General features: G+C 40.7%; 1 gene segment (V, D, J or C); it reads right to left on the bottom strand.

Moving 5' to 3' along the window:
- Positions 1-10,278: 10,278 nt before the first annotated feature.
- On the bottom strand, positions 10,279-18,056 carry LOC309544180 (immunoglobulin heavy constant gamma 2-like). The segment is given in 3 exons: positions 17,761-18,056; positions 15,498-15,821; positions 10,279-11,045 (listed from the first exon to the last, which is right to left on the bottom strand).
- Between the last annotated feature and the right edge of the window lie 1,520 nt (positions 18,057-19,576).

Genomic DNA, 19,576 nt, shown 5'->3' with positions numbered 1-19,576 from the left:
TTGTGTTTTGAACATTTGTACCTGGATGCATTCTGCCCTGAACAATATTGCCACTCTATGCACCATCCAGCCCTGTCCAGCCGAAGCAGCATTTTTTCTGTCTTTCATAGAGCCCTACAGGCTGCTGCTGGAGCATGTGTTGTGCCTTCTGCACGTACCTAAATGCCAACGCTCCAAAGTCTCATGCACGGGGGCTAAACGCCCAATGTGAATGAGGCCTAATGGAATTCTTACATTGATTACCACCTATCCTTAGCGGCTGAAATGCTTTGTATTCCTATCCAGAAGGTTCTTGCTGACCGTATAACCTAAATATACAGAGGCAAGGTGGCCCTGCTGTGCCAGATCACGTACCTAGTATGTGATCTGGCACTTCCAGGTATAGGGCATAAACACAGCATATGTCGATCAGTGGTTGCTGGCCAATAGATCTCCACTGGAACTGGCCGATTGTCCAAAAAACACACAGGAAAGGGCTCTGTAAACAAGGCAGAGCCCTATCCTGTCAGCAGGGAAGTGCTGGATTTCTTATTGCCCACAAAGCAGGGAATACAATCCAATAATTCCCTGTTCACAAACACTGGCTAGGCACATATTTAACCCTTTGATCGCCCTAGATGTTTAACCCTTTCCTAGCCAGTGTCATTAGTACAGTGACAGTGCATATTTTTAGCAATAATCACTGTATTAGTATCACGGGTTCCCACAAAGTATCAAAAGAGTCAGAAAGTTGCAGAATGTCTGCTGCAATATTGCAATCCTGCTATAAGCCACTGATTGCTGCCATTACTAGTATAAAAAAAAATTAAATTCCATTATGCATACCATAGTTTTTAGATGTTATAACTTTTGCACAAACCAATCAATATACCCATGTTGGGAATTTTTTTTGCCAAGAATATGTAGCAGAATACTTTTTTGCCTAAATTTATGAAGAAATTAGATTTTATTTTCAATGTTTTTATTGGATATGTTTTATAGCAGATAGTAAAAATATTGTTTTTTTTTTTTTTAAATTGTCGGTCTCTTTTTTGTTTATAGCGCAAAAAATAAAAAGCACAGAGGTGATCAAAACAAAGCTCTATTTGTGGGCAAAAAGGACATACATTTAATTGATGTACAGTATTGCATGATCACGCAGCTGTCAGTTAAAGTAGCACAGTGCTGTAAGGCAATAAATGGCCTGGTCATAAAGGGGGTAAAGCTTCTGGAGGTCAAGTGGTTATTTGGTAATTGTATTTATGATAGAAATATCTTTGCATATATTCTTGGCAAGCAATGATAAAACACCTATTATGTCATCTCTTTATTTGCCAAAGGAAAGATGTGATGTTCACTTACCTTTACAATCATGATAGTTGCACTGTAAAAGAAGTTCAAGATAAAGAGGATGAAAAATGTAGCAGATGTGTACCATAGACTATCCTCCTCATCCTCACTGCTGTTCTCCCAGATGAAGTGCACTAAAGTGGGGGAGAATAATTATTAATTCACTGGTATTTAGGCAATGTAAGCAAGGCACACATGGATTAATTTCCTAAAATTGGAGCATGCAAAATCTGGTGTAGCTCTGCATAGAAACCAATCATCTTCCAGGTTTCATTATTAAAGCTTAATTGAACAAGCTGAAGTTAGAAGCTGATTGGCTACCATGTACCCCTGCACCAGGTTTTCACTCTTTTTAATTTTAGTAAATCAGCCCCATAATTTCTTACTTTCATACATAAAGGTCTCCAGTCCCTGATGTATGCCGAGTATTGGAAGGAGATGGGACTAGAATTGAGACTCTCCTTCGGGAGTTTAGGAGCAATGAAAAAACATGAATCAATTTCATAGCTCAGTTCTGCTGAAAAAAAAGGGAATAGTATGACTCGGCTATATAGCTCTGATTTGCTGATATAATTTCCCAGGCATTTCCTCTTCTTACGTTTCTACTTTGCTTTCAGTCTACATGTTAGAGATTCCCCATTGACCTCTATGGCTTCTGCAGGCAGTGGTAATTTAAAGCCGAACTCCAGGAACAGTTTTTTCCTTTAAATGCCTCAAATAAATATGTTTTTCCCAATGACCATACTATAGATGGTCGCCAGCTACTGTAAAAAGCATAACTTGAGCTGCAATAGTAAAGGATCCTGTTGTTGGCCCTTCCTTTCCTCTCCATTCATCCATTCACAAAATATCTTCTATTTATTTTACAAAATGCAAGATGTTCTGTGAATGGACAAGGGGAGAAGAGAGCCAATTAAATCACATGTGGAGCTGATCTGCTCTAATTCTTTAATAGCTTAGATTGTCTTGATTGCAGTTTCTAGTAATGATTAAACTTTGTTGAAGTTCTTAAAGCAACTTGCGCATGTTGGGGAAAAAAAACGCAATTTTGAAACAGCCGGTAGCGTGTTTAATGAGGCAACCTCTTTGTTTTGTATAATTAAGATTTGGAAGGGTTCATGGACACTCCATGTGGGAGATACCATGCATCTAGAGCATCCTATATAGTTACATTGTGGATGCCCAGATAAGTTTGAAAAGATGTGAGAGAAGTTAGCCACCCCTGGTCTGCCTCCCATCAATTTGGTATTAAATAGACTGATTTTATGTATTAAAAGAAACAAATCCAATCATTGCTATGACTTCTTTATGTAACCTTGGATTGGCAGTAATATACATTCCTTAATTTGCAGCATTTATTGTGTATTTATTTAGTTAGCACATGAGTGGGATTGTGAACAATGCTAGCAGCTTATATTCACTTAATTTCATAGATAGTAGATCGCAGGATCAATATATTTAAAATATACATTCCCTATTTGTTTCACGCTGTAAAATATTATGTTACTTTTCATATGTATTTTTCGCCCCCTTTTTTTTACTCTGGAACGTAATTTGCTTCATAAAGATCTTTCTGTTTTTTTTGTTTTTGTTTTAGAAAAAGGTTTGGAAGGGTTCACTTTAAGACTTTAATCCCTAGGCCAGTGTTTCTCAACATTTTTTCAGTCAAGGCACTCTTTAGTAGTTATGGACAATCTCAAGGCACCCTTCAAAATTATTGACAGTCTTGAGGCACCCCATTCTAAAATGTAAGAACTATTCTGATAGTTTTACATAATGTAGCAATATCAATACAAGTAGGACACCCAACATTAGAGGGGATTTATTCTTCCAAAGCAAATACACTTTTGAAAATTGGTACTGACTAGTATTCCAATGTTTGTTTTCTCCCTCAGTTTTGAGACCCCAAAGCTGATGGAGGGGGGGAAGGGAGGGTCTAACAAGGATGATATGCAGGGAACTGACATCCTCCTTATCAAATGATGATGTCATTGGTCGTTAGGAGGTTGGCAGCTAGAAGGTCGTAATGGCGTACAATGAAAGTTTGTGGCTTTGTGTAACTAAAAGGCAGGTTTTATCCACCCACTGGCTTGTATACAATTTTGGGGCAAACTGTAGGCGTTTTGCCAAGGCACCCTTGAAGAAGCCTCAAGGCATCCCAGGGTGCCTGGGCACCCAGGTTGAAAAAGGCTGCCCTAGGCCTAGTGCAAAAATAAATACGTAAGCTTTTTTTTTTTTATATATATATATATATACAGGTTGCTTCTAATGTTTACATGTTTTATCAGTCTCTTGAAAATTGATATGATTGCATGAAAATAAGTGCATGTTAAAAGTATGGGGCCTACAATTTTAGGAGTACTGGACTGAAATTAAAATAAATAGAAGTGTCTTATGAACAGTCCTCTTTTGTAACAGGATATGCAATGTAAGTGTAAGGCTATGTTCGCATTTTACTGTGTAGGCAGCTTCCAGAGTCGGCTCCAACAGGGAGTAGTGCAAAGTCATTTTTAGCACATTGCGTACTTTTTTCCTTTTTTTTTTTTTTTTTAACGTTACTTGTAGTGTCACATAGTGACACTTCACTCATGTCTCAACACAGCAGTGCGGTACATTGCACATGCAGTACCATCTAGCGTGCTGCAGAAAACTGCAGACATGTTGCACTTTCCTACAGTGCACTGCACCACACAACTGCTTTTTCTGTGCCCTGGCAGTGAACCTGTGTTTGTCCAGTAAGGAAGAACGCAGGTCACCACACATAGTGTGAACAAGCACTGAATATGCATTTTTTTCATTTATTTTTTCAGGGTTGTCCTCCAGAGTAGAGTCACTCTTCTCAAAGTATGAGGTCCTGATGCTGGCAGCCACAGCAAATTTTGGTACACACTGGGGATGATTTACTAAAACTGGAGAGTGTAAAATCTGGTGCAGCTCTGCATAGAAACCAATCAGCTTCCAGATTTTATTGTCAAAGCTTATTTGAACAAGCTGAAGCTAGAAACTGATCTGCTAACATGCACAGCTGCACCAGATTTTGCACTCTCCAGTTTTAGTAAATCAACCCCTCAATGCCTAGGAGGCAAAATAGACTTCTATGTGCTCTAGTAAGTGAAAGCAGTGTCAGGAGGGGTCACTAATCCTTATGCCTTACAGTGAATTGCAAGCTAGACAAATATGAAGAGCTCAACTTTGTGCATCAGATGGGTGCGGGACAGTGTAGCAGCTATGAGGCCTTCATAGTGAACACAAAGGGTCTAGTACAAGGTGCCAAAAGCACAGGGTAGATGAGCTGCATCACTTGTGTAAAATTCAATTATTTTTAGTTTTACATGAAGCTTTCCTATTAAAGCCTGGTACACACTTTTGTTCACGCTGGGTTGAACAAAAAAAGAGCTTGGGAGGAGATCCTGTACTAATAACCTGATGTTAGTACAGCGATCTTCCCTGCTGAGATATTGTTTTCTGACAGGGAGACAGCCCCCCACCAGAACACACCAGTCAGCACTCTCAGCCAGGACTGCTGTGAGAAATCACAAGGCCCGGTACAGCCTACCTGGCAAGCCCCCCCCCCAAATATATCAAGACATTATTTTCACTAAATATACACTAAAATCATTATTAGCAGACAGAACAATAACAGAGAACTAGCCCTTTTTAATGATTTTTTACATTTTAAAAAAATTATTATAATTTTCTCTACAAATGTTAAAAATGTTTACAATTATTTTATTTGACATTTTTTTTAAAATGATTAATTACAATATTTAAAGATTATTTTTTTTTGACAATTTATTATTATTTTGCGGGACAGGGAAGCCTGCAGTGCTGCTGGAGGGGGATTGGCACAGTGAAAAGGGGGCACAAGGGGGGGGGGGGTGGAATCAGAAGCAGGCAGAACAGGGAGGGGGATCGGTGTCGGAGAAGTAATTACAGGAGCGATATCCTGTGTCTTTGTCACTCCCTACAGCAGCTGAAAGCTGGCAGAAGTGGGAGAAAATGTCTTTCAGCTTCTGCAGACAGCAGCACAAGGGCTTTCTTCTGTAATTGCCCTTCTGCCGGACCACACTGATTGCCCATGTTGTTGGGGCCCCCTTGTGTGCCTGGGCCCCCTTTAGGAGGACTGGTGGTCCCCCCTATCAGCGGTCCTGCTTTTAGCCATTAGCTGAGAGTGCTGATCAGATGAGAATTTGCAGACCTTTTTTGGTCACGCCTCTTCCACAGAAGTCGAATGTCTGTCGGACCGGCTGCCGTACACACGGGCCAAATGTCGGCCTGTTTCTATTGAACCAACTGTTACCAGCTGATACAATGTGCATTTATCTGGAAATCAGTAACCAGTATAAGTATAATCAGTGTGCCCTCCTCCAGAGGTGACAGGTCCAGCCTTCATTCTGCAGTACCAGTGCTGCTTCTTCTGGGTCCTGCTACACTCATCTTTGGCCTTTGGAAGCTCACTGATTTTGTAACTTCTGTGCATACCCACAGGCTATACATCATACCTAGTTCAATTCTTGGCATGTTGAGAATTAGCCAGGTTATATACTGCAGTGTATATTCTAAGTGGAAAATATGCCATGCGGTGTACAAATTCACAGTGCCTTGGACATCCTGAGTGAAAAATTTGCTATGAGGGTGGGTGACATTTTTTTTTTTTTACAAAAAAGACTTTGTATGTCTCTTTTGCCAAGCAAAAGCTAAAGCTGGTCATATATGTGACAACATTTTGGCAATTTCATCCACTTTGAAGTCTGCAGGGATCGAAAGTGGAAATAAGTAGTGTTACTTTTGATAAAATTTGGTATTTTTTTTTCCATAGTTTTTTTTTCCTCAGTCCCAGGGGCCTCCTTATGAAACCTAAAGATAAAATTACTTGCTTCTATGTAGATACATGGCTCAGCTTGCCCAGGTCCATGCAGTGTTTACAGGCCTTGTCTCTGGCTTTACTGTATGTACACCGCTTACACTGGCACCTATACTCCAAAGTTTGGGTATGCACACTGCAATTCTGTAGAAAGTAATACTGTAGTGCACATGTGCAAACGTTGGAGTAGGATGACTAGTATAAGACCTCATGTACACTACAGCTCCTAAGCTTGAGTTTAGGAGCTTTTGGCGTTTTTTTTCCCAAAAGCTCCTAAACCCAACTCTATAAAAGCCTATGTGTCCATGTACACATAGGCTTTCAGGATAATTTAGTTGCTGCTGCGGTTAGGGGAGGTTCAACCTCCCTCAACCATCCTCTACTGAACGGGAAAGAATTGCTTTCAGGATAGGAACGTTTTGCTGCGATTTTGACGCATTTTCCCATGGCCGGCGGTCAACATAGGCTATGTGTACATGAGGCCTTTTGGAGCAAAGGCATTTAACTTTAGGGATAATGAACAGGGCACGAGGAATGGGTTACAGTTTTTTTACTTAAAAACAAATATCTACTGTAAAGTACTGTAATAGTAGACAAACACTATTACATATAAAGGAGCAGTGAACTTGATGATGAAAAGCAGACATGCTTATAAAGTGTAAGTGTAAGTGTAAATGTTTTTTTGTTAAGTTCAAGTTTTTTCTGTTACCAGTATTTGTGGCCAATGGCATAACTACAGAAGTTCTGGAGAGGATCAGGTGAGACAGGCTCAGGAGCATGGTCCCTTCGGCAGTATCTGGCCAATTCCAAGGACCTTTGGCTGAGTTGTACAATGTGTTCCCAATGTAGGAGCTAATGTGAAAGTCTGTCAATGGTACTCTGAACCCATGTTTAGCATTTAAAAAGAACAGGAAAGAGTGCAGCCATAGGAATATTAGTAGGGCCACCAGATATTTAGAGACAGTTCTTCATTACACAGTATTCATTGAAGTGTAGCTGAATCTGGATATGCAGGTTGTAAATGAGTGGAGGGACATTATTTTTTTTAGGTTGACATATATTAACGAATTATATTAAATAATTATATTATATTCATATTAATTGTTGATGAATATTCTAATATGTAACTGTTTTCTGGGTATGACACCATTTATTTTCATAATCAAGGGAATTCAAAATGGCTTTACCAACACTTTTTCTGGAAGTATTTCGGGTAGACACAGGGAGTTCTTAATTCAGACAAGCCCTTGTGCCAGTAACATTACTGACACGTGCCAAAATCACGTAGTTCTTACTATTGCCGCTTTAGGATTCTATCGCAATGGTAACATCAAATTCCTAAAAAATGACAACCCCACCAGGGAAGCTGTCAAGTATGTGATAGCTTCCTGCACAGAGCTGTATCTCCTACTTGTCAGCAGGGGGATTCTCTGGCCAAAAGCTACATGTAAACAAAAGGGCCGGGGATACAGCTGATATCATTACCTAAATATGGACAATGCCCATTTTTGAGAGATATGACTTGTCACTGGTTGGATGGAGTCTGATGGGGAACTGAGAGACTAGTTTCAGATCAGGTCCACTCCACTATTGAGTGACAGTGCACTGCAGAAAGCCTCTATTGGACTAAATAGTGGCTATGGAACTGCCCATTCAGAATTGGAGCAAACCTAATGGGGAACTAGTCTCTTAGTTCCCCATCAGGAGTCGCCCCCCCCAGTATAAAAATCCTTAACCTTATAACTGTTAGTGTGACAGCTGCAGTGGCCGTGGGGGGTTGAGAATGGGGGTTGTACTGGGGCAGGAGTGTCCTGTGAGGACATTCATTCCCCAGTGCAGAAGTGGACGAATTTACTTACCTGTCACCCGTGCTCCATTGGAATTCACTTAACCACTTTCAGACCGGAGGATTTTCCCCCTTAATGACAAGGCCCTATTTTGCGATTCGACACTGCGCTAATTTAACGGATAATTGCACTGTACCTAAATAAAATTGATGTCTTTTTTTTCCCACAAATAGAGATTTCTTTTGGTGGTTTTTGATAACCTTTGCAATTTTTATTTTTTGTGCTATAAACAAAAAAATAGCGACAATTTTGCAAAAAAAAAAAAAAAAAACAATATTTTTTCACATTCTGCTGTATAACATTCCCAAAAAAAAATAAAAAATGAAAATTTTTTAACATTTTAGGCCAATTTATTTTCTGCTACATATTTTTGGTAAAAAAAAAAAATCGCAATAAGCGTATTTTGATTGGTTTGCGCAAAAGTTATCGCATTTACTAACTAAGGTAAAGATTTATGTCATTTTTATTGTTTTTTTTTTTCACTAGTATTGGCGGCGATCTGCAATTTTTTGCGGGACTGCGACATTGCGGTGAACAGATCAGACCCCTAACTGACATTTTTGACACTTTGGGGGTACCAGTGACATTACTACAGTAATCAGTGCTAAAAATATGCACTGTTACTATAATGACACTGGTAGGGAAGGGGTTAACATTGTTTGTGATCAAGGGGTTAAATGTAAGCCTAGGGGAGTGATTCTAACTGTGGGGGGGGGGGGGGTTGGGCTTGTGAGATAAACACAGAGACATGTGATCCTATATAGCAGGATCACATGGGCTCTGTGATCATCCGAGTGGGGAGAGATCGAGAGTGTCAGGCGGCAATCGGAGCCACCTAACACACGCGCCAGCTTCCCCGCTGACGATCGGGGGCGGGAGCGTGCCGCCGGGCGAAGCGCGCTCGCCCCCTAGCTCCTCCCAGGCAAATGACGTACCGATACATGGTTTTGCCTGGGAGAGCCAGCTTGGCGACGTATATGTACATTATACGGTCGGCAAGTGGTTAAATATGTTCTAAGGAAGAAATCAGCTGTCCTGTGTATGTTACAAATGTTTATGTTCCTGGTAAAGAAGTATTTGCTAAACCCTTTTATTTAAGTTTTCATGTTAGGAGTTAAGAAATGAAAAAGGAGTAATAATGTACACATATTCACACTAAGGGCTCATTCAGATGATCGCTGACACCAGTGTGTGTTCCATCCATGCACCCGCTCCTGCACGTATGTCAGATTATGACATGTGGTCATGTCCTTGCAACTGCTGGGACATCTACATCCACCTCTATAGGCTGCCTACGTACAGCTCCTATTGGATGCAGACGCAGAAGACAGAGACTCAGCATGCAGGACAGGTGTCCTTAGATGTTTGTTTAAAAATGTTTTCACACAAGATTCATACAACTTTCACCCAGGATTTCCATGTTTCTGTTTGAATCCAGTTAGAAAAAGGTTTAAATCTTGGGTGAAAGCTGTGTGAATCTTGCATGACAACATAAATTAATAAGTAGATACCTTTAAGTGTGGGAAAGGACTTTCAGGTTTTTAGTGCTATCTTGAGCTTAGTTAGAGTGATCTAACCTCAATTTCTGTCCTGGGGGTTAGTAAATGTAAAGATGAAAAGATAGCTGCTATTCCCAACCAGCCCAAGTGAATAATCGATAAACAGGCAGCTCTTTATTGTTTCTTCACCTGGGCTGATCAGGAGTAGCTGTGATCATTTCCTCTTTACATTTACTAACCCCCTGGATTGGTTTAAGGACAAGCCTGCACCCCATGTTCTGAGACACAGGGATATACTTTCACCCCTGCTTTCAGCTGCACCACCAACAATCAAACAGGTCTCACTTTTTGTCCTACTGACAATGGTTCACCAGATTGGAAATGTTGGCAAATAGGGACACAAAACTAATATTTAAGAGAGGTGCTAGCTTCCCCATACTCTACTAAAGAAAAGCATTTTTATGTTTGTCTGTGTTGTTTTTGGAAAATTCTCGCTTTCTGTCCGGTAAAACATTGTCAGTATTACAGAAGGTGAGGGTAACTGAGCACTGGAAGCCGTTAAAATGTTGCGGCTGTACATATACTTTAACGTATACTTATCATTATAATACAGTACGCTGACAACAACCTTCATCCCTGCCATAATTCTAGTTTCTGCCTCTTTGTGTAGCATACAGTACATTTCAAAATGCCTTATCAGAACCCAGATACATAAAGACAGACTGAGTTAAGTGAGATAATGTTATAAAAGAGTTTATTGAGCAATAAGCACATGCCATGACAGACACAAAGTAAAATCAAATGTTTCACACATAAGAAGCAGAGGGAATGGTATATGCAAGCAGATAATGCAGATTACATACACAAGAGAGCATGCTGGAGATCTTATATGTTATTACAATGCAGCTTCTGTCTGGAGATAAAAATCATTGTCAACACTGTAATGTGCAATATTGACAACGCTTCTTTTCAAGTTATATGACTCTGTTCCTCTGGTCAATATATTTATATTCAAACCGTAAAAGCTGCATTGCCTTAACATTGGCAAAATTCTGTGGCTCTAAAACATTACAGACTGATGGACAGACAACACATCAAAGTGATGGCATGTCCTGAAGACAACATTTCATTGGTAACAAAAAAGTTAAAGCCAATGAAACAACTTTAGATATGGAAGCTAACACGGTCATTTACCCCTGTTCTTCTTTATGTCTTTTGATGAAATCTTTCTAAGTCCTCCGGAACAGGAAAATGTCGCACCTCGGTTCCAATCTGATTTATAAACAAGGGCTCTGCTGAACATAATATAGGTTTCATTATCGGCTGTCAATATGGGTTCAGTGTTTATGTACTGATCTTCCTCTATGATCATTTTATTCTTCTTCCATTCAACATATATATCCTTGTCACTGAAGCCTTCAAACAGACAAATAACACCCACAAAGTCCCCATTAAATTCTCCAACTGCTGGTGGGAACAAATGTATTGTTGGTTCTCTTGGTTGATCTGTAGGAAAAAATAGTTACATAATTATAATTTATTTTTCTATGACAATATGTAAGAACACCTTTTAAATTTATTTAAAAGGTTGGTATAGACAAAAGCAGCTGAGATGATAATAACAAACACAAAGTCTAAAGACAAAGAACAAAGACATCTCAGGTGTGCTTTGAAAGTTTATGGCTACATAGACTGGATATCCCATCGGCCTGAAGAAGGAGCAGGCATGCTCCAAAGGCGTGCCACACCCATTGCTAGTGACGCCGGCTTGACCTCCGTCCAACCAGGATTCTCAGACCAGTTCCAGGAAGTGTTGCTGTTCCCCTACACTGCTGAGAGCCTTATCCAGTCTCCCTTGATGAGGAACGCAGGCCATCCAGCCGCGCACAGTGGGGACTCTTCTCTACCTGACGAGCACAACCTATTATGATCCTATGAGTTACTTACTTATTGTGGCTATTAAAGTCTCATACCGTTACTCTTAGATGACATTGCCTTTTTTCCTCTTGTCTTCCCTGCAGAGTTACTTCTAGCTCCTCCACAATGGCTGCCACTTAGCTAGCATTTTGGACTTTTCTCCATGTGACTTTTTTGTTGTTTTATTGATTTACTTAGTTGTTTTGGGGCTGGTAACTTGAAATGCACTGAATTTCCTCCCTCTTGCTGTACATTGGAGAGATGAGACAAATTCTCAAAAAACAAACAGCCCAACATAGGAGGGTGAATTTGAAAAGTAAAGACTGAATGTTTTTCCTACTGTAGCACCCCCTAGCTGTGTCGCTAGAGTTCTAGGATTTTTGTTGTTAGAGTAGGTAAATGGCTCAGGCTTGGCTTGCAGCCAAGCCTGTGTTTGTTTTTCTAGGTCAGGCATTGAGTGACTCAGGGAGGACTGGATGACTCACAAGTAGCATCTCTGAGACCTCCCCCAACTTCTAGAAACTGGTAGAAGATTCAAGAGTGGAGGAGAGGAGGAGCTGCCTGGAGTATTCTGAGGGCCCTGACCAATTCCCAACAGATGGGTTTGCAGGGGGCAGGCCCCCTCAAATACTCAGCCCAGCTGGGGCAGTGGAGTTCAGGTGGAAGCTGGAGATGGAGTGTTAGGCTTTTGGTGGCCCTTGTAGGTGCCCCACAGTCTGGGGGGGGGGGGGTTGACTTTGGACCTGGGCTAGGGTACAGAAAGGAAACTTTTCATGACACACAGAGTTGTCCTGACCAGAGGCATGGGAGCAAGTGAAGGACAGCAGGAGAACACTGCCTGGCAAATGTCCATGGAGATAGACAGCCAGGTGGGCTGGTGAGTGTTGCAGTCAAGAGGACTGAGAGGCATGCCTGAGAGAACTGGGTGCAAGCAGTCTGGGATGGAAGCAGAGTCAGTCTGGGAGGGATAGTGACAGTAACAGTAGCCACAGGAGGAGGACAGCTGGGTACTAGGACTTTTTACTACACTACCAAAGGGGCCTATGGTCCCTGCCTGTAAAAGGCATTTGCTACCGGTCTAACTGAGCCTTTGTTTGATCATCCAAACAGTGCCAGCTGGTCCTGGGAGATATAATTCTACAAGCAAGATTGTGCTGGAGGTAGAAGGAGAAGTGTATATACGGATTGTTTATATTTGTGTCCCTGAAGAGTTCTACTACTTTGAAGAAGTAGGCATCCCATAATACCCTAATCCCTATCCAAGTTTTTTTCCCCTTAATAAAACATAAAAACAAAGCTCTGGACTGTTCTTCTGACTCAAGTATGCTGTGATGATGGGGTGTGCTTGGCTGTGCAGGGAGGGGGATCCCTGCGGCTCCTTAGGGGGTGCGCTACAATTCACTTTAAGGAAAAGGAAAATTCTTTACAAATGAGAACATTCTCAGGCATATAGACAAAACTGACATTTTACTTGGGTCACCTGTTTGTTATGTTAAGAGACTTCAGTAACGTCATGCTTTTAAATCTCAAGCAATGTTTTTAGACTTTCCCAGTTCACCTCTGCGAACTACAGAACACTTACAGAAGAAGAGGAAAGGGGGGAGTTCTGTAGACTTAACACACTTGTTGTCCTAGGTAACAATGCTGCTCCTCCATAGATAAAGTGCAGTGAGTGTGCATTCTCACCCTAGGAAACTAAGGGGTTGCTTTACGAAAGTCGGAGAGTGCAAAATTTGGTGCTGCTGTGCATGGTTGCCAATCAGCTTCTAACTTCAGCTTGTTCAATTAAGCTTTGACAATAACACCTGGAAGGTGATTGGTTTCAATGTAGAGCTGCACCAGATTTGAAAATCAACCCCAAAGTGTTTTACTGTCAGGATCAACTAGTGAAAATAAAGGAAAACCACTTGAAAAAAAAAAAAAAGAAAACTAATTCAGCTACCACTTCTGAGGATTGGTAAGCTGCAATATATACTGTATACCTTTTTGGCAACTGACCATTTCGACAAATTAACATAGATAAAGCAAAATATTGCTTGGGTGGTCAACAAATAAACCCATGTACCTGGAAATGCTTGCTCAATGGACCAAAGAACTCTTTAGAGGGTAAGCTGAGCAAAAAGGTTCGCTTTAAAATTGAATTCGAGTACATTTGTTATATATATTAGGAATGAATAGGTTTTTAATTATGTTTTTACCCCCTTGTTTCCTGTGCAGTAGCTCCCTATGTTAGGACACAATGGGATATTACCAGAACACGATATAAAGGTAAATCTCTCCAACAGACAAGAGTTTCCAACCTCACTTTATTCAAAATTTAGGCTGACCATACATGTTCAATGCATTTGTACAATTTTCCTTTAGAATAAGGCACCTTTCACACTTGTGCGACTTGTCCTGCGACTTGGGACTGCAAAATCGCATGACAAGTCGTTCTCCATTATTTCCAATGAGTACCATTTATATCTGTGCGACTTGAAGTCGCACCGACTTCAAAGTAGTCCCTCTACTACTTTGGCACGATTTTGATGCGTTTTGAGGTCCAAACTCCCATCACAATTGCATCAGAATAATTGCGGTAAAATCATGCTACTTTAAAGTTGCACAAGTGTGAAAGGGGCCTTACCAAAAACCATATACTATGAGGTCAAAACTAAACAACTTTCAATTTTATCCAAATAGGCACGCCCTTTCAGTACATATCTAAAGGAACATTATGCAAGATAAATGAACACGTATGGCCAGCCTTAGTTAGAGTTGGGGCTTAAAGCTGAAGTCCAGCCATGGAACCCTTCTCCTTACCAAACAGTCACTATCCCCTTGGCAATGAACCCAGTAATTAAAAAACAAAAAAAAAAGCAAACATTTTTTAAAGGACTGTGAATATTCAGCTAAAACTAAGGTCATGTGATGTACTAGGTACCAATTATCTCTCTACTGTACTGCAGTATGGAAAGGTCCTGCTTCAGGTGCCCACATAACTTCTCATTGGGTCTATGGGTCAGTCCTCGCAGGAATCGTGAAGACTCTAGTAGCAGTGTGGTGACACCACAATGAGAGGTGGTGACAAGACCAACTGACAGCAGTGAACTGCAGTGGTGAATCATTGGTCTTAAAGTGGAGTTCCACCCTAATTTTATACTTACCTCCATCTTCTCGCTCCGGGTCACCTGAAAAACAAATGGCTAATCGCATTTTTTTTTTTTACTTACCTCGTAGCGAAGAAAATATACTTACCTTACTTCCTTCTTCCTCCTTCCTCGGCCGCGGCCCGTCGTCACTTCCTGGCTCTGCAATGATTCCTGGGAGCTGAACGTTATCGCTCCCAGGAATCATTGCGCCTGCACCGGCCCCGACGTCAGTTCCGGGGTGCGCGCGTCATCCCCTTCTAAACAGCTTCTGGGCATGCCCAGAAGCTGTGGAGGGATGACGCGTGCGCCCCGGAAGTGACGGCGGGGCCGGCGCAGGGCATCGTGGGACCGAAGAAGGCGGAAGAGGACGCCGAAGAGGATCGTGCTGGCTTCAAGCTGCCCACATCTGAGATGGCAGCGCTGGACAAGACTTTTTCAAGGTAAGTATTTGTCCTAACAGGTAAGTGCAACCCGGGACAGATCAGAGGCTAGCCATTGTGGAATGCACTAGCCCTGACTGTCCCGCGGGTATTAAAAATTCCAGGGTGGAACTCCGCTTTAATTCCCAGAAGAGAAGCCGTAGAGGGTCAGGTGACGATGCCTTCAAGTAGTTGTAAAAGAACTTAGGATGTTTTTTTTATGTGGTTATGGTTTGGGGAGAGTGGTGGAATATTTGACTGGAGATGAACTTTGTTAGCTAATTTCAACACACAAATTAATTTGCTAGTAAACTTTACTGCTACATTTTGCAAATGTAACTTGCAGTGGAAAACATTGACATTAATTTAACAGATGCCAGACTTTCATTTTAACCTTTTTCTAAATATGATTTTTTTTTTTAAATAACACATGATAAATAGCACAAATAACACACAACATATACTGTAAATGTGACAGAAAATATTAGTACCTTCTCTGTTGTTTTTAATAGATTTTTCTACTGGGGTTGGAAGGCCACTGTGTTCAACAATGCAGGTAAAGGATACTTTAGAGTCCCAGTCATGTAAACTAATCTTGAGGGTACTATTAACAGTATATGTTCCTTCAAAGTGATAATCAGGTTCCGATCTCACTCCCTGAACATTAGTGTTATCGCTGCGCTTCCATTTGATGCTTAAAGTTTTTGTAGAGGTTAATCTTGACACCACACAAGTAAGTTTTGGTTCTTTGGTGATCAGCAAGTCTTTTGGTGAAGGAGGGAGAAGGACAATCCTTGGACGGAAACAAGATGACTCTGAAAATGAAAGCCACAGTGTAATATATTCATAGCCAATCGTAGCTGGCAGTAAACAAATGCAATGACCTATTAAAAAAGCTTAAGGGCCCTTACACACTGATACATTTTTCCTGCGTTTTGACCTTGCAAGAAAAACGCAGGAAAAATGTTTCCCTTTCAAATCCTATCGGACTTTTCACACCACTGCGCTCTGGGTGTGCACCAAAAATGCAGCTTTCTATTGAAATGAATGGAAATCATGGCAAAATCGCGGTAAAATCGTGGTAAAAACGCACTTGCGATTTGAGTTTTTGGTGCGTTTTTGAGTCACATGTCCATTATTCGCAGGCGCAGGTGGGCTAAAAATGCACCAGAAATGCAGGAGAAATGCATTTAAAAAACAGCAAAATCATATGCCTTTTTTACCCTGATTTTTCTACAGAGCAGTGTGAAAGGGGCCTAAGGGCTATACAGATTCTGTCGAAGGGGCATGACCTTCTGATTGCCCAATGGCTGTTGCTGAGATTGCTGACTGGTTTGTTCTGGCAGGGGGTAGGCACCCCCGTCAGAACACAACAGCTCATTGGGGGAGATCGCTGTACTTACATTGGATAGTTAGTACTGGATCTCCTCCCGAGCTCTTCAGTACAACTGATAGTGTGTACTTTTAGGCTTTACTATGCCAATTTTGTGACCCTAAGCCTTATAACTCCCAATACTGCTTTTATACATTTTTGGGCTGATTTACTAAAACTGGAGAGTGTACAATCTGGTGCAGCTGTGCATGGTAGCCAATCAGCTTCTAACTTCAGCTTGTTTAATTAGGCTTTGACAATAATACCTGGAAGCTGATTGGTTTCTATGCAGTGCTGCTCCATATTTTGCACTATACAGTTTTAGTAAATCAACACCTGTATACCAAATGAATATTTATTTTCAGGGATTATCATTGCATGCTCAGGGAAAACTGAAGAGAAAAAAAGAGGAGGAGATTTTCCCATTATAGCCAATCAGATCTCTTACTATCTTTTACACTTGTACTTTAAAAATAACATTTAGGCCCCTTTCACACAATCCGGTCCGTCAGGAGGACTCAGTTTATCTCAGCGGGGGATCGATGGCAGCTGTGTCTCCGCTCTGTGTGCTGAGACACAGCTGTCAGGTCCCCGCTGTTCTCTATGGGGGAATCAGATGGGAACAGACCGTCTGTCCGTTCTCATCCGTTCCGATCCACTGGACAGATGGAAAATAGGGTTTCCATCCGTCCAGATTTGACGGATTGGATTTCAGCGGACATGTCTCCGCTGACATCCGATGCCCCATAGAGATCTATGGAGTGTCCGTTCAGATCCGCCAAAAAAACTGACAGGTGGATCTGAACGGTCCGCCTGTGTGAAAGGGGCCTTAGACATTCCAAATGTGATGACTTTGGGCAAAAAACATTTTTGATCTTCCTCTGGTTTTGATACATTAGCTTCTGAACACCTCAGTAAATTCACAGTACAAATAAGCACTAGTATAGCATTTTAATAGTATCATATGGGTTTTGTTCAGATTAGGAATGGTCTGTCATGCTCCCTTTCAGTAAGAGGTTACTTATTTAGAAAATAAACTGGCAAACGTCATATATTATTGCTTTTTAAAACAACTATATCTGCACACATCAATGTTTTATTACCCCCTCCCTCCTCTGCATGGTGGCATAAGGCAGGTAGCATAGCATGTGTGACTCAGGAGACTGATATCATGCGTGCTGCTATTTACAGACTCTCCGGCAGAGCGGATGTCTCAGAGATTGACAAATTTGGCAATGACCCGGCAATGTTGCCAAATTTAAGCATTGTCAGGTTGTTTCTGACAAGTTCTCAAGTATGTAAATGAGAAGGTCTATATATTTAACAATTTCAGTAACTACATTTGTTGTGCATGTGTCTACAACAGAGTATGTTATTCTTACCTACACATCTGGTCATACTTTTTTCAATTTTGTTAGAACTTGCTAGATGGTTCACCTTACAAGTGTAAATACTTCCAGCATTCCAATCTGTCTCGGAAACATTAAGTTTGCTTAATATAAATTTCGCTTTGCTATCCATGTATTGATTGTTGTTTGATGGGAAAACAGAAATTGCCTTTTGATCCTGAAGCCATGTTATATTAATGTCCTTAGATGAGTATCCACTTATGAGACAAACGAGGTCAATCCAACCTTTTCCCCCACAAGATGTTTGAAAAACTTCCACAGAGGATAGGCTGGATAAGCTGGATTTGGACGCTAAATGAAAAGATAAAATATTGGTGAAGTATAACAAGCCAGGTGTTCCAAATATATTTGGGAAAATGTATTAGTGCTAAACATTTTATTAGTTGTGAGTGTGATGCCTCATGCAATTTGTAAAACACTTGAACTGGATGTTAGTTTGAGGCCTAGGGCGGCTGTATTCTAAGAGGGTGGAAGACTTATATTTTTCTGATAGTCACATACTTACCCCATACACAACACACATTTTGTATGTGAATTGTGAAGGAAAGAGCAAAATTCGGAAGATTTCTACAAATTATTGCAATTTTTAACCTACCGTATTTTCCGGCGTATAAGACGACTGGGCGAATAAGACGACACCCCATTACATGATCTACCGGTAATACTTATACTTAGGTTACCTTGGAGATATTAAACTCGGCGTATAAGGCGACCTCCCATTTTTGGGGGATTTTTTGAGGTTCAAAAGTAGTCTTATACGCAAGAAAATACAGTACTATCCAGCATTGCGCCCTGCAGAAATCCACTCTGACTCGCTGCTGTTGCTGGTCTTTCAGTTTAAGTACTTTCCTGTTTCTCTTCCCCACGGCTGCTCTCACATGTAAAATTGGCAGAGATCTATGAATGGATAAACAAGTCCCATCTGCCACTGCAGCAGACAGCTAGTTGTTCTCAATGAACCATGAGTGCGCCAACCAGCAAACTTTTAGTTCATTGACACTTTTTCAAGCTTTCTAGCTGAAAGCCTGTTGGAGCCTGTAAACCCACAAAGCTAGAGAACATGACTCAAGGAGCCTGACAGTGCACCCACGATCTACTTAAAGCTTTGCTGGCTCCTTTGTAAAAAAAAAAAAAAACAGTAAATGTACATTTTTTTACCAGCAGAAAATATATGTATTTTTTTTATTTATTTTAACAAAGGTGAACTTAGACTTTAAAATAAAAACGTCCTTTTTTTTTTTTTTTTTGCAAATTTCAGTAATTCAGCAAACGGAAAAGGGCTTTCAATTTCAGTGAATTTTGGCTCAATCAGCTTTGCCTATATCATTCTATCCACTCTTTTGGCTATATGGAAAATGATATGCAAACTTTGTAAACCTGCCGTACGTTGGAAAACATTTTCTTAACCTCATTTTTTATCTGCCTGATATTATATAAAAAGACTTATGACTTTCTATAATAACTGGTATTGGTAGTATGCATCACCCCTTTTATTGTTTTTTTTTCCCCTATTTTTATTTGTTGTGAGAATGCAATTAACAAGAACGGTGGCCTAAACATTTGGCCAACAAGTCAAATCAAGAAAGACAATATACAGTATGTTAGTGTAAGCTGAGAGAGACCGAACAGTGCTAGGTCTAGTGGTGCACATTAAGAAACATTTGAATGGCTGGCGGTCAGACTAGTAAGTAGCAAGCAAAGGGAAGAGGGGGGAACCTAAATTTTTAGAAAAAAAAGTGCAATTAAACTTGAGAGGCATTGAATGTCAATTGGAGGATCAATGGCTTGG

Source organism: Pelophylax lessonae (assembly GCF_965119305.1).
Source record: "Pelophylax lessonae genome assembly, chromosome: 1".
Lineage (NCBI taxonomy): Eukaryota > Metazoa > Chordata > Amphibia > Anura > Ranidae > Pelophylax > Pelophylax lessonae.
This window is presented reverse-complemented; position numbering and strand designations above follow the sequence as displayed.